We start from the raw sequence: 14,058 nt of genomic DNA, 5'->3' as shown, positions 1-14,058 counted from the left end.
GCCAACAGCTAGTGCCATTTTGGTGGGAAATGATAGAACTGGCCTGTTAAGCATTTGTAACGACAACTAGCTCCAAGGATCGGTTGGGGTAGTTGTAGGAGGTTTATTTAAATCCTGAGAGGGATTTGTATGAGAGAGAAAGAGGTGAGAATACAAGCAAGTGCAGACTGTATGGACTGCAACACAATAGCAATAAAACTCATTAATTTTCCTGTAAATCTGTGGTTTTCTTTGCATTAAGGTAGTTTTCTATTGACTTGATAATGGGATGTGGATAGTATCTATGTCTCTTTTCATGTTTTCAATCTGTTGAGGGTTTAATAAAATATGGGAACACACATTGTATTGTTCCTTCCTAAGTCTGCAGTCATTAATTCACTGTTTTGTTGATTTCCATTGACATAATGATCCAACCATAGATGTAGGACCCTGATACCTATGGTTTGGATCATCTCCTAACATTTATCATACACTCCTGACAATTTAATGACAGGAAGGTGAGTATGCTAGGTGTACACTGTGAAGAGTTGACTGAAAAAGCATGATTTTGATGCCACAGTAATAGCAATAGCAGATCAGCCTTAAGGAGAGGCTATTTTTATGTTTGAAATAGTGAGTATAGGTTGAGGAAATGGTTAATAATCCCTCATTTTATTCTGGAAGTGGTGTTTGGTGAGTTTTTGGGTAAGCCCTAAGTTTAAGGGTGTTTTAGTGAGGGTTTTGGGGTTAGGGCATACATAAGCCTTACCTAGTCATAAAACCTAGAAAATCCTTGGTTTGGGATCATAAAAAAAGACTATACAGAAGGGTGTTTTCTAGGGTTGAGTTTAGGAAGTAATTCCTTTGAAAAAGATGCTTAATTAGCTTACCAGATACAGAGGACAGTGAGGTTTTGGGACTGTAGGTCCAAAGCATTAATACCTGGGGTTTGGGTATGTTATTTTTGGCCAAAAAGGGTATTCAAATATGTGATTTATTTTTCCGGTGATTTATTTTTCCGGTGATTTGCAACTTTGGGGAGAAAATCACCTAAAACATTGTTTGTAGGGCTAGTAGGAGCCTAGGCGTAGTTGGAGGCTAAAATTTGACTTGTCTTAACAAATATAGACTTGATGTCTTTAGAACCTAAGATACATGTTTTTGGGATTATTTATATTGGTTTAAGGGTAGAGGATCCACTTGGCTTAGTGGAAGACCAGTTTGGAGTCTATTGGAGGCATTTGATTTACTTGAATCACCTTAGCAATGTGGGGTTTGGGTCCTAAACATTTATTTAACTAAAAGTTTGCAACTTTTCCCCTTTGCCTGTGCATCAATTTCCAAGTGTTTTCTTATGCTTAATTCCATATTATCAGTCCATTTGGGTTCTTTACTGGTGAGAAGTTGCTTCTGGTTTGACTGTTCTAGTTCCCGGAGCAATTTTTGAGCTTAACGGCTAATTTGTTGATTTCTTCGCATGTAGAGTGATCTCTTGGTGTGTGGATCTATTTGGGGTCTTTCTCGAAGATCCTAAGTCCTTGGACAACATTCATGTTGATCTGTGCTCCTTGGTTGTTATTTTCTGAAGGAATTTCCTTTCATTCTTGGGGTCGACCTATTTACACATTTGATTTTCCTATCTTGGTAAATGTAATCTTTTTTGTGGCTGACCTAGATATGTTCTGGAGGGTATATATTGTTACATGAGATCCTTTCTAGAAAGTTAGTGGTTTATGAGTTCCTAGTTATGGGATTGATAATTCAGAGGTCTCTCAGAGATCCGGATGGATTGTATTCTGGCTTGCATGTAACCAGTTGGTTACCGATTGTATTCTGTCTTGTTAGCCTGCATGTAACCGATTGATTACCGAATGATCTATGATAAATATATGGTGATCTAGAAATATGATTTTGTTATTTTTCAATATGTTTTTGTTGCTTCCATTGTGTTACTCTTGCTGCATGATCTGGTATGTTCTCTTTGAGGACTCACCGAATCATGGTTGCACAACATATACATAAAATAAGCAAATGCATGAAATATGCTCCCCTCATGGTGCTCCCAAAACCATTTGATCTTCCTTGTCCTCCTCATCTCCATCATTTTGTTGCTCAAGGATGACAAATAAAGAGTGGGAGATGGTTAGAGTAGTGAATGTGGATTGCTCTCACATTTGCATAACATAGGATAGATGGATGGACATTGATTTTGCCATGGTAAGGGTACTATGAGAATGAATATGCTCTAAAAAGGGAAGAATGATAATGCTATGGATTATGGCCAAAATAAAGATATAAAATGAAGTGATTTAGAATCAAAAGGGCATCATGAGAATGCCATGAAAAGTGGATCTGGAATTAAACTAACAACATAAGCTTACTAATGAAATGGATATGCAACCAAAAGGGCAACATAAGAATATGTTAAAAGTGGATATGTAACCAAAAGGGAAGCATAAGAATATGATGAAAGTGGATAATTTGAGATGAATGGAGGCTCCAATTTATAGACTTTGTGGATTCAAACTGAATGGTTAAGATTGGAAGTTAAATGAAGGGTTGAGATTGAAGGTGAGGAGATGAGTTGGATTGGACTCATAGCCTTGTGACAAGTGTCACAAGGGGGTAGGCTTTGGGAAGAGTGAAAAGTGTTCTCACACATGTTTGAGCTTGGGAAGAGTACTTGTCATGGGAAATAGGGTAATATGTGCTCACACATGTGTGAGTAAATCTTGGAAAGACCATGCGGCTGACAAGTGGAAACACTTTCAGCAAAATGTAAGGGCTATGAGAAGAGGGGATATGATATGTGGACTAAAAAGGAAAGGTGTAGGGTGGCTCCATGGGGAAGAACAGTTTCACACATGTGTGAGTACCCCTTGGTCAAAGGTGAGGTGGAGAGGTGAAATGACTTCTGCATGCAAGTCTTTTATGAGGGGAGTCACATGTGGACTTGGGTAGGTGTGTAACATTTTAAAAAGAGGATAAATGCTAATAAGGATTAGGCTTAGGTTAATTAGCTTAATGAAGGGATTTAAAAGGTGGGGTTGTAGGAATTGCCAAATTAATTCAATTAATTGTTTCGCAAGAGGATTAGAATATTTGGTTTATTTAAATAAATAATACTTTAGAGGAAATGAGATAAATTTAATTAATTAATTAATTATATGGATGGAAGGGGAGGATTAATTAAATATGATTTACTTAATTTGGGAATAGGAAAGGGCTACGAAAGGGCTAACATTATAAATTAATTAAATATTAATTTAATTAATTTTTTATGTGTCTACAACCTACTATAGTATGAAAAATAAATTGTGCAATAAAATAAAGGTCTTTAACATTATGTTCAAAGGAGAAGAACAATCTATCAATGCACTAAATTTTGGATGTCTCATGATTGAAAATGGGATATAATATTCTATAGATCACCTTAATATTTGATTATTTTTTCTTTTACTATGTGGGGTTGATTCTATAGATCAAGGTTAGACTTGTGCATGTGGAACAATATGACACAGTTTGTGAAAATGATTTCCCAATTTAAACAATTTTGCTTCTTGATTCATTTCTGCTTCTTCTACCTTTGTATTATTTAAGACTAGTAATATTAAAAAGAACATTTATCTTAGATTGTTAATGTCATAATGAGAATATACCATTGTTGGTCAACCCCTAAAAAAACTAGATGAATGACCAAAGGTAGTTCACATCTCAATTATACAAATGCTATAAAATTAATGTGTATAAATGATTGAATTGGAGTGGATGTGTGGATGATAAATGAATACAATTGAATGTCTTTAAATAGAAAGTACTAGTAAAAAATCTCACCAACTTATGTTAAGTTAGCCTTAGGTAAAAAATGAAATGATAGGAGTAGGCTAAAATATAGATCTAAAATTTAAAACTTTGGGGTTCAAGTATGTAGATTTAGGTTCAACCACACACCCACAAAAATGATTTGGGATGTGAAAACAATAAGATTAAATTATAGACATATGCATGAGATAGGTGCATGGATAGATCTTATTAATGCATGATTAAGGTGGATGTGTGCATGTATGAATAAATTGGGGCATAGGCATAGAAGAATTAGAGAAAAGTGTATAAGAATGTGTTAGACAATTTTAATCTCTATCCAAATAATCAAGTTATGAATTTAATAGATGAGATACAAGGCTTGAACTACCACAATATAAAAATCTGAAATTAAGTGAGTTTAATATGAAATTACCATGATTAGATATGTAGATGCAAACATAAAATCATCAAGCTGCACACTTTAAGAGGATCACTAGGAGACAACCAACCACTTGAGAAAGATGCAAATGAATACTTGATTGCTTGATTATACAAAATATACAAGCTTTCTTATATAGGCAAGAGCTAGAGAGGGAGCACCAATCAAGCGCAAGGGTAGGTATAACTACCTACCAACTATCAACACTAATATTAATCCAAGTAAACAATAAGATAATAATAGAGGTTACCTAACCTAGGAAAATGATATGCCTAAGCAAACTGGAGCTTATGAGTAAATTATATTTACTCCAACAAGATCCATCTTTTGTATGATGTTAAAAATCAACACCACCATATGTGAACTTATAATAGAAATAAATAAAGAATAACATCATTGTAAGATCTACAGTAATGAGACACAAATTATCAACATAAAAAGTATCACATAACATAATATTTATGTGGAGAAACCCTTATGAGAAAAAAACTCCACTAAGAAGAGAGGTTAAGTGTACATTTCTTCAAATAAATGAGATTACAATACATCAACTTCCATTCTCCTCATTTTCTCCAACATGACAACACTTGCACACTTGTTAACAACCTCTTCATGCCTCAACCTATCCTTGTTCTTGTAGAGAAACTCTACATTCAATTGTTCCTCATAATTTCTACAACCAAGGAGCTAATTATATAGATTTGTAAAGAGGTATTAAGCACCAAACATGGCACCCGAAAATGACTCTTCATTCCAAATGTCCCAACCTTTAGATTGCCTCCTCGAAATGTGAAAGGATGACAATTTCAGCTCTAATACTTTCCCTCCAACTTGGGCACCCAATCTTGGAAATGAAACATTATATTAAATGCCACAAAAGACATAATACCAAGAGACACATATTGCCTCTTTCCAAATGCCCACTTGAAGAATATCAACAATCACTCATTTGTCCACTTTACTTGTCTTTTGTCATCCCATTTTAGATGTCCACATGTGGGGAAATATTAAATAAATATTTATGTCCACAAGTCATTTTAACCGCTACTAGTGAAATCCATCATCCCTTATGAATGCATTACAAATAATGGTGAGAATAAATATTACAAATTATTCTCCTAGTACATCCTACATGCATAGGGAAACTTTTCAAGGATGTTGGAACCATACAATATGACATAAGATTTACAAAGGCAGATGACACTTTAATCCCAACAAAATGGGTAAGTAATGGCAAGTTGGGGAAGGAGTTTGACTTTTCACAAGATTGTGTCATTTGATAGTTGTATAGTATGAAAATAGAACTGGGTAGGACATAAGACCAAGATCCACTTTCATATCAACATTGGAATACGAAATCACCTAGAGGAGTGATTGTATTTGACTAACTCTTGTTAAAGAGATTCAAATGACACTTCTAGGGTTTCTATTCCTTCATTGTTGTGGAAAATGAATGAAATATGGAGATATGTTGAAGTAATGGAAAACTATGGCTAACGTATGAAGATTGTGAACACTTAAGTTGCTATAAATAATTGTCATATAATCATAAATGCTATAACAAACACATAAATGGATAGAGAATATGAATGAAATATTCCCGATCTATGGAATATGGATAATGAATGAAATATCTCCTGTCGTAATTGCTATAATAGACACTTAAATGGATAATCAATATGAATGAAATATGGAGATATGTTTAAGTAATACAAAACCATGGTTAAGGTATGAAGAAAGTGAACACTTAAGTTATTATAAATGATTGACATATAATCATAATTGCTATAACATACACTTAAATAGATAGGGAATATGAATATGCACATGTGATAGAAATTTAATGTTGATCTAGCAGGACCAAGGCACCTAAACACCTTGGTCTTCCAAAATTAAGTTGTTGTCAAAATTTTACAACCTAAAGTAATTTAGAATCCGCCACTGAAAACTACTAAGAAATGATGAGCACCAGGGTGCCCTAGTGCCTTGGTACTAGTACAAGGATGCCCTAGCACCTTGGTTCCTCAAAACAAGCTCCAAATTCTAGGATTGGGTCTATACCAACCTCCCGATGCTATCTAAGGTATTTTAGCTATTTCAGGTACCAGTAACTACACACAAGAGGAAAGAAAGTGGGTTGTGGATAGGGATTTGCCTTAGGTAAAACCCCAGGTTTGGAATTAACCCTAATTGAAATAGAAATTGAACTTGAATTGAATTGGAAAATCTTTCCTTTTGAGGGAAATGCTAGATTTGGAATTGAAATGCTTGAATGTAGATGATTTTACCTTCAATATCTGATGTAATGTTCTTAGGACGAGTCCTCCATGTTTTGATGCAATAACGTGATAAATCACATAAAATCCATCATGAAATCATCGATGAAAACATAAATGGAAGATTCTTTGATGTATTTTGCTACTCCTTGAACCAAATCTCCTCTTGAGAAAGAAGAATTGCTCTTGAATCAAATGATATTGTTAGCATGAGATGTAATTTTCAAAATTAATTGAGAGAGATGTCTTATATAGGAATTTGATAATTGAAATCACCTTTAGGTTGAATTAGATTTGATATATTTTTTCATTCAGTGGGATTTGAATTAGATAAGACCACCAATTTATCCTCCTAAAATTTGAGGAAAAAAGTGTGGAACCATAGTAGTAGGTCACCCTAGTCCTGACAACTTTTTTTTTGACTTAAGAGGAATGTAACATAAAGAGGTTATAATGTTGATTCCAGATATATTGCTCAAACCATAATGCATAGATATGTGAAATATGCTTTGAAAATTGAAATTGAGGTAGAATGAAGGATAAATCAAGATATTGAAGAAATAAAGGGAATGCCTATAATCAAGGGCCCAAATAATAGTGTAATAAGACCCATAGTATTAATTTAAACATTAATCAATTACACTAAAGGTCCCTTAATGCATAGAGGAAACAAAAATATTAGAATAGGTGCTAGGAGAGTGTGAATTTGGACACACTAATAAAGGTCTACAATTTACGACCCTACATTTATCCCCCACTTTAGCGAATATTATCTTAGGATCATACTCTCGGTAAAGTAGAAATGAAAAGATAGAGCAACTAAGAGAAAGACAAACTAGGGATAGAATAATATAGAGGGATGATGAAGCCCCCAAGAATAGGATCTTATAAATCCATGCAAGTAACCTTCAAGTATAAACAAAAGTGAACAATGTTAGCACTAAAACATAAAGTTCCAAGTCAACTAGTTGAAGAGACCTCGATAATTAAAATATCTCAACCACTACTATCATTCTCAACATGTTATTGCAAGAGCAAAAGTGGACTTATAGAAATAAAAAAGGATGTACACCAATTGAAAGCATAATAAACCATGATCCAACACTAGAAAAGTGTGTTATGCTACAGGTTCATGGGAGAGAAATAAGGAATATGGTTTCCATGGGCTAGCAAGCTATGTTATGCTAGGTGATCCATGTAGGAAGGAGGAGTCATAAGAGTCTAGGAAGTTGTGTTATGCTATTTCTACTCATCTTGCTAAAATATTGTATGGTTTTAGGTTTTAAGAATCTCATCTAAGACTTTAGGTCTAATTTCAAGCATGCAACTGTTGAATATCCAGGCAACTGTGAGGGAGGGTGAATCAATTGATAAATTTAAACAATTTCTTTTATTCTTTGCACATATGGATCTAAACCAACAAAATTAAGATAGATATAACATGAAAAGCATAAACATACAACAAATCACACAATGAACCCCAAATATAATGTGGAAAACCCAAGAAGGAAAAAACCATAGAGAATTGTTAGTTCTCAACATAAAACACTAGTTAAGGTGACACCGGTTAAGGTGATTTTTACAAAGGGTGGCTCACTTCTAGAATGCTCACTGTCCATAAAAAGGTTCACCGTCGAAGAGAGAAAGAAATAAAGAATCCACCACTGAAACATAATCTGCAAAATCAGACTACTTATGGTGCCTCAAAACCAACATACTCTCACATAAAACCAACATTCAAACCTTTCCTTTTTAATCTTGCATATCTTCAAAACAATGCAACACTTTTTCTTTGTCTAACTTGTCTAGATCATTCTCATATATATACTGTCTCTGGGAAGCATAATCTTCCAACTAGGCCAAGACAAATATCTAAAATAGGTTAACACTAAACATTCTAGTGGTGGGAAGGAATGAGAAGTAGACCATAACACACATCAATGATCAGATCAAAACATTACAATCATTACAAATTCTGGACCCAAATCATGACTCACATGCTACACCAAAAGATGCTACACATCCTCAAATTTTGGACTTAATCTGGAACTAAACATCATCACCCAAAATACCAAAAATAATAATGGAATCAAGATACATGAATACAATCGATCAACACCATATCAAATAACCAAAAACATCTGGATCACCAACAACACATATGATCCACCAACACATCTTTCAAAGCACCAAAGATTTTGAGAATACATATTTTAGGTTACCAATACAAAGAACATCAGAGACATCAAAGACAAACATTATGTTGACATTAATAACAACCAGTCAACATCATCACCAACATATCTGCAACACTCTCTCCCTTTGTCATTGATGACAACATCCATCAACAATAAACACATGAAAATCTACATAATTTTGTAACAACTCAACAACCTAAAACAACAATCTGAATCTCTCATGAACTCTCAATATCCCCCCCCCTTTGACATCAAGGATAAAGACAAGCATAACTCCCCATAAGAAACTTACTTTTGCTCCCCCTATAAGGAAGCACCCAAGAATTAGTCTAGATAGAAATATGCAAGTTGTTCACTGGATTGATGTACATCCAAATGTACATCAGTTCACATTGGGAAGGGGTAATTGTGAGACATGGACCAGCTCTGATACCATGTGAGATTTTGCCAAGATCAAGAGGCAATGGAAAGCACAAATAAGAGAGACAAAATATATGATAGAAATAAACTGTATTCTATCAAGATGAAAATACTGATCAACTGGATCATCAATCGTTACATACAATGAATATGAGCCTGCTTGTATAGGCAAGGCTATATGGATATGTGAGCATACAAACATGACATGTGGCTCAATAAGAAAAAAAGGTAGGTAGGAAATAGGTGTGGGTAGGTAGGAGAAACAATATAATAGTCCACATGAGGTGGATCACCCACTGAATGTGGAGTGTAACAACAAGATCAACACCATAAGAGGTGGAAATTCTCTTACACACACTATCCCAATGTGGCACAAACACCCAAGTGTCTCATACCCAAACTACTATGAAATGGATGTACCTAAGTAAACTTAAGTAAGTTGTAATAATATCCAAGATGAATAATTATTTACACCAACATCCCCCCTTAAGTGCAACTGAGGGGAATGCACTAAAGTCTACAATGCAACTAAGCAATGCAAGATGGGTCCCGGCTACTAGGCCATGTTAGGTACCCATGTACAAATGAAAATGCATGCAAACCAATGCAATGAAACCTCTCACAAAGCGGGGAAAGAGAGAAAAACCCAATGGGAAAAAACCCTCCCCCAAAAGAGAGATGAAAACTAGATACAAATAACTCTCATAGAAGTATGTAAGGACAAAACCCAATGTGAGGAAAAAGTCCCCCCCATATGAGAGAAGAAGAAGAGAGACTAGGAAGCCCCCCCTCAATCTGGAATCTGCACCAATGATAGAAGCTTGAAGATGAATGAAGAAATTGCTCCATGAACGTCAAACAACATTCCTCCCCTTAGGAAGAAACAAAACCAAAGGTGTATCCATGAAGTCTCCCCAACCATGAAGAGAAGATGAAGCAAAAATACTCATGATGAAAGGAATCTTTGAAAACTGCTCAAGTGTCTCCATGTCGATGCTGAAGGTAACCTCCTCCAAAGGTGGTAAACTGTGCCACACTGCTGAAAAAGGCACTCCAAGATCTAGTGGAGATGAATGTAGAACAATATCCAAAGACTCGTATGTCTCCTCAAAAGATAAGAGACCTCCTCCAAGTGTTGTAAAAAAGTATCCACAATCATGTCAACCTCTAAAGATTGATCATGTAGAGAATGCACAAGAGGGTGAGAATGATCCCTCGCAACAATCAAAGAAGGATCATCTTCATCAAAGAGAAGATGAATGTCATCAATGGTGTCTCCCAAATCTGCAATGTCGAAGTCCACAAACAAACCTGCAATGTCTGTCAAGTAGGCATCCCAACCAACTGAAGCTGGAAGATATGAAATATCCTGCTGCATTGAATCATAAGAAGGCAAAATTGTCACACTAGCTGCATCATCAGGTGCAATAGGTGGTGTGATATCAATAGAAGGAGATGAAATGCAAGGCTCAAGAACGGGGTCACAAGTGAGAATCCCCAAGTTCAAATGGCCAAAGTTCTCCTCAAAATCTGAATCATCAACATAGGAAGAACCAACCTTATCAATAGGACCAAAATCTAAAAAAGAGTAGAACCAAGATGCATGATCAACCACCCCAGTCACAATTATAGCTCCAATCTCCAAGTCTCTAATGATAACTGAATCATGTGTGAACTCCACAGTTTTCCTAGTTGCCCCATGTGTGATTTGATAGATGGAAAGAAGATTATTTGTCAAGTGGGGTACACACAACACATCATTGAAGGAGTTATCCCCAATGGCAATACATCCTTTCCCAATCACATCCATGTATGTATGATTGCCCATCAAAATCTATGGCATGTGGCAAGGCTCAAATGTAGAAAACATAGACTGCAAAGATGCCATCTGATGAGAAGTCCCTGAATCTAGAAGCCATCTCCCTGAATCAGGACTTGTAGTAGCACAAAGAGCTTGTCCCTTCCCTTTATCTATCCCAAAAGAGTGATCCTTTCCTTTATCCTTGGAAGAAGAAGTCGATGTAGACATTCTAGAAGGTAGGTTGATTCTATTATTCTCAAGAAGATTCTTCAACTCATCAATATCCTTCTTATAGCAATGATGTTCATCATGTCTTGCAATATCCACAAAAAAAATTGTCCTTATATGAATTCCTCTTAGGTGAGAATGGTGAATCACCTTGTTATGGAGAGGAAGATTGTGCTCCATCTTGTTGTGGTTTAGACTTAGGTTGCTTTTGATTCTTACCTTTTCCTTGATTAATTTGATTACCTTTGTTAGCCACCAAAGCTTGTGACTTTGAAGATTTGAGAATCCCCATCGTGGTCAACTTAGATTTCTCATGTATCAACATCTCCGTGAATGAATCAAATGAAGGAGAAGTGTATGAGGAACCTTGAGCTAACCTATGGGTGTGAAAGCTAGATACAAAGGCTGCATACTCTGAAGGAAGCTTGTCCATCAAGTTATAAACCAATTGAGCATCCTTTTTGTCAATTCCATAATCCTTTAGCTTTGCTCTTAGCTCAGTTGCTTTTGTGACACAATCTTGGATTGTATCAAAATATTTGGGATCCAAAGTTGTGAGTTCACTATCAAGCTTGTAGCCCTTAATCTCATCAACTTGACCATACAATTTCTTAAAAATATCCCACGCCTCTTTAATTGTTGTACACTTATCAATGTGAAAAATGAGGTCATCTGATACATACTTTCTAAGAGTTCCAAGTGTCATAGAATTCTTAGTAAGTCATTCAATTTGAGCATTAGGATCAGCCTTAGGATCAGGTGGTGTTGTAATAGTTTCATTTACATAATGAATGAGTCCTTTTTCCATTAGTTTACTCCGTGCCTTAGTTTTCCATCATGCATAATTATGAGGAGTTAAAAGTGGAAATTTAGGAGAACCCATAGCACCAAAATAAAAAAACACAAGATAGGGAGAGGCACAATCACACAAGACACCCCCCCAAAATACTCAATCAAGAAATCCCCCCAAAATGGTGATTTTGGCACTTTATACTTAGTGCGTATACAATAGGCCACTTGCAAAAAAAGGCAAAGTGGACTTCTGATTTTAATTTACAACTTATCAAAATGAGATCTAAGAGACTTCAACAAATACTGCTAGTGATCTAAACTGAGATCCAAGCAAAATGCAAGTACCAAATATGCCAAAAATGGTCAAATACTGAAACTACAATTTCTACTTAAAATCACTGTAAACAGATGGCAGATTATGAAAGTAGATGAAAAAATATGCACTTTCAAAAAAAATGGCACCTGAAAATGAGTCCATATGAGCCCAGACGAAGCCTCCAAAGTTGTAAAAATTGGGATTTCATGATTTCCAAAAAACCTGTATCCAAAAATTAGAAAACTCCTAGACCACTGTATAGATCATGAAATTCTACCCCAAAACAAAAAAAATTGCTCAAAAAAATGAGTCCGGATGAGTGAGATATCGCTATTTGAAAAATGTCTGCAAAATTATAATTTCTGGAAAATTTCTGCCGCAGCGTCAAACTTCAAATGCCTCTAGATTTGGCCTCCGAAGTCCGATTTGGATGAAACAAAAGGCAAAACTGACTTTCTTGGTCCTCCTCAATCCAATGGTAACCTCAAATTTGACCCATCAAGCTTCACTAATAACTTGCAATAAAAAAAAAACTCCAAAATACACAACCCCAAATAGCATCAAATTTCTCCCAATTGGCAAACCAATGACACTCTAATGGCTCTGATACCATGTGAGACATGGACCAGCTCTGATACCATGTGAGATTTTGCCAAGATCAAGAGGCAACAAAAAGCACAAATAAGAGAGACAAAATATATGATAGAAATAAACTATATTCTATCAAGATGAAAATATTGATCAACTAGATCATCAATCGTTACATACAATGAATATGAGCCTTCTTATATAGGCAAGGCTATATGGATATGTGAGCACACAAAAATGACATTTGTCTCAATAAAAAACAAGGGTAGATAGGAAATAGGTGTGGGTAGGTAGGAGAAACAATATAATAGTCCACATGAGGTGGATCACCCACTGAATGTGGAGTGTAACAACAAGATCAACACCATAAAAGGTGGAAATTCTCCTACACACACTATCCCAATGTGGCGCAAACACCCAAGTATCTCATACCCAAACTACTATGAAATGGATGTACCTAAGTAAACTTAAGTAAGGTGTAATGATATCCAAGATGAATAATTATTTACACCAACAGTAATACCCCTAACTTCTGCTGGAGATACTCAAAAGTATCTGCACACAATGCCTTTGTGAAATATCTACAATCTGCTCTTTTGTAGGTGCATATTCAAGCTTTATTTCATTATCTAACACTTTTTTCCTCAAGAAGTGATATCTAATGGATATGTGCTTTATTCTGGAATGTTGTACCAGATTCTTAGAAATGTTTATTGGACTAGTGTAATCACACATAATAGAGATATGATCATTGAATCTTACACCAATATCCTTTAAAGTCTACTTCATCCATAAAATATGTGTGCAACATGAAGATGTTGCAATGTATATGCTTCAACTATAGATAAAGAGATAATCTTGCTTCTTACTTGACCAAGCCACTAACCGAGAGCTAAGAAATTATGCTCCACCACTTGTACTTTTCCTTTCATCAACATTTACAGCCCAATCTGCATCAGTATAATTTTTTAGAATTAAATCTAAACTTCTAGGGTACCACAAACCAAACTCCTCTATTCCTTTTATATATTTGAAGATTCTTTTCACTGCCACAACTTGTGATTATTTTGATTCTTATTAAAATCTAGCTGCCAAACAGACTGCATACATGATATCCAGTCTAGTAGTAGTCAAATATAACAATCCTCCAATCATTAATCTATATTGACTTGCATCTACTTTATGGGACTAATCATCTTTTGTCAATTTGCATCTAA

Source organism: Cryptomeria japonica, chromosome 7 (assembly GCF_030272615.1).
Source record: "Cryptomeria japonica chromosome 7, Sugi_1.0, whole genome shotgun sequence".
In the NCBI taxonomy this organism is placed as follows: domain Eukaryota; kingdom Viridiplantae; phylum Streptophyta; class Pinopsida; order Cupressales; family Cupressaceae; genus Cryptomeria; species Cryptomeria japonica.
The sequence above is the reverse complement of the archived record's forward strand: the minus strand, read 5'-3'. Positions refer to the sequence as shown.